Source organism: Cebus imitator, unplaced genomic scaffold (assembly GCF_001604975.1).
Source record: "Cebus imitator isolate Cc_AM_T3 unplaced genomic scaffold, Cebus_imitator-1.0 Scaffold57, whole genome shotgun sequence".
Taxonomy (NCBI): domain Eukaryota; kingdom Metazoa; phylum Chordata; class Mammalia; order Primates; family Cebidae; genus Cebus; species Cebus imitator.
In genome coordinates this window covers 7,472,880-7,476,115 of record NW_016107372.1, presented here as the reverse complement: position 1 = coordinate 7,476,115, position 3,236 = coordinate 7,472,880, and positions in this window count along the sequence as shown.

Sequence of the window (3,236 nt, the reverse complement as noted above, 5' to 3'; positions counted from 1 at the left end):
TTTTTGAGACAGAGTCTCGCTCTGTCACCCAGGCTGGAGTGCGGTGGTGTGATCTCTGCTCACTACAACCTCCACCTTTTTTTTCACCATGTTGTCCATGCTGGTCTTGAACTCCTAACCTCAGGTGATCCACCTGCCTCAGCCTCCCAAAGTGCTGAGATTAGAGGTGTGAGCCACTGTACCCGGTCAAGATGAATAACTCTAAATATTGAACGTTAATTAGAAAACAACTTCCTGTTTTCCCTCCTCCTTCTCTTCCTCCACCACCTCTTCCTTCCTCTTCCTCCTCTTCTTGGAGGTATGCATTAGGAGATCTGAAGCTATTGTTTGTACATCCTAGAATTCAACAAATAAACAGATTTATTATGAATAATGGGAGATAGGTTTCTCACAGTTGCAGAAGGAAGTTATAAATCTAGAAAGGGAGGATGACATATGAGCCCTGTAGTGTCAGAGTGGAATTAAAGCTATGAAGAATGCAGAATAGAGGTATAGAAACACACATCTGTGTGTGCAGGTATGTAGGTATACGTGTGTGTGTAAGTATATCTGTAAGTGTAGAGATATACAGCTATTAATATTTCCTAAGCTGTCTCCATTGAGAAGGCCTAGAAGTAGAGCCACCACAGAAGCAGTGAACACACTCACACTGGATCTGGTTTCTAATTACCATGAAAGGAACCACAGCTTTTTGAAGAAATGGCAGATACCACAGCTGACATGAGGAGAGTACAATTAAAAAACTGAAATGTCTCCTTGTGCTAGAAAGCAAGGAAGTGCTCAAAGAATGATGGTGACACATCAAGAGGACAAACGAACCAGTTTGAAAGGGCTCCCACTGGCAAAATTTGGAACAATTTGACCAAGAAAATAAATAGTAATAGTTATATTATATAACCTGTTGAGCAAAATAAAAACTCGTGGGTCAATATGGTTTTATTTATTTATAAATAAACAAACAGATGTGTTGCTATAAAACCTTTGGAAGGCCGAAAGGTTTTATTGGGGCAGGCCGGAAGGCAGCCGCCCAGTCCTTTAAATTAGGGAGAGAGAAAGATGATCAAAGGCCTTGAAGTCTGTTTACCCCACACCCATTTGTCTCCACACTGCTTACTCATGTTAATGCTGTGCTAGGTGGCTCCGGGAAGATCAAAGGGGAATTACCTGTTAATAGTATTTACTCTGGGCCCCGGAACCTAAAGCTTTTACCAGCCATAAAACCATTCTCTTAACCATTAATTATCTACAAGTGTGTTAACTTAGAACCTCTGTTGTAAAACCTTAAGGGAATAAATGTGTGGACAGACAAAGGTTCTGGGTTGATTGGTTGCATTTCACCCTCTGAAAGCAGCTGACGGCCATTCCTAGCCCACTTGAAACACTGTAATGGCGTGAGAGTGCATTCACTCATCCCTCGTTGAGTCAGGGTCTGCAGGTCAGACTTCCGCAGGTGGGCAGACCCACGTCTCACAAATGAGGTAAAGAAAAAGCTCTTCTTACAGTAGAAGGCAGCTAATATATGTAGAAGGATGCTGGAATTAGAAAATCACCAAGCATGGTGGCACATGCTTGTAGTCTCAGCTCCTTGCAAGGCTGAGGTCAGGAGATGCCTTGAGCCTTGGAGGTCGAGGCTACGGTAAGCTATGATTGTGCACCGCACTCCGGCCTGGGTGACAGAGCAAGACTCTATATCAGAATAAAATAAAATAAAATAAAAGACTATGGGCTGAACATGGTGGCTCACATCTGTTAATCCCAGCACTTTGGGAGATTAACTCCCTTGAGCCCAGGAGTTGGTGACCAGTCTGGGCAACACAGGGAGACTCCATCTGAAATAATTTACTGATATTAGTAAATAAATGACCAGGGTGGTTTCAGACCGTGATAAGCAGATCAGGGTAATGTGACTCAGGGTTGGGATTAAGGTGAAGAACATCTGGCCATCAGGATGGAAAATGTAAGGAATCAAGGCTGAGCGATATCAATCCTGCTCTTGCAGGATGCTGAGAGGCAGAGCCTCTTTAAGTTTTGCGCCATTTGAGAATACCAGAGAGTGACTGAAGGTGAACAGGATTCCATTTAGTTTAAGTTATAATTGAAACTAAAAAGTTAAGGTTGAAAAGCCTTGAGGCGTTCTGAGCAGCTGTGGTTTGCACATAGCCCACATGCCAGAGGAAATACTATATATACTTACCGGCTTTCTTAATCACGAAGCTCTCAGTGGACAGTGCTGCTCTTCTATTTATTCTTTCTTCCTTTCTTTTAAAATTTGAGACAGGGTCTCACTCTGTCACCATGCCGGACTGCAGTGGTGTGACCTAGGCTCGTTGCAGCCTCCACCTCCAGGGATCAAGCCATCCTCCCGCCCCAGCCTCCCAAAGTGCTGGGATTATAAGCATGAGCCACCACACTCAGCCCACATTCACCCTTCTAAAATGAAATATTTGGTATGGCTTTCTGCAATGGGATAATAAAATGTCTGTAGCCCCCTCTTCTCAGTAGACAATAAAGGCATCTAACCAAGTATTTCAGACTAGTTCCCCCACCCCACACTGCACATGCTCAAGGCTGAAGATGTTAGCAGGCAAAGGCATTCATTCATGTGGCCTAAGCTGCTCGCATTTCCAGATTTCATCAATATCTTTTGTTAAAAAGGTCCATGCAATAATAACAGAAGTCTAACAAGATGTAAAAACATAGTTTATCTGGCATTCCTGATTAGCAGATCATCTGTCGCTATTGTAAGTCCAGACATAAAAAATAAATATAATGGTTCAGAAGACAACATAGCAAAAATACAGATAAACTACAGGTTGGTCATTCACATACCAGTACTTGGGAACCATAGATATTTAAATACATATAGTTAGAAATTATTTATCTACAATTTTAAAATGACAGCACCAAAAAGCAAAAAGCAACCTGTCTTTAACAGTTTTAAGTGGCAGTGTGTTCAGGCTATACTAGACCATAAACAACAAGAAAAGAGACCATTCAAATTGAATAAATGGGTAAATTAATTAAGTGGGTTGTAGATATGAAGATATTAACATATCTATTGACATGGGAGAGGGGAAATTCAGAAGGCAGTGACATCCATTAATCAACAATTAATTTTGACTGATACAGAGACAGTAGTATATGGCTCACACCTGTAATCCCAGCACTTGGGAGGCCAGCGTGTGAAGATTGCATAAAGTTAGGAGTTCAAGACGAGCCTGGGCAACATAGGGAAG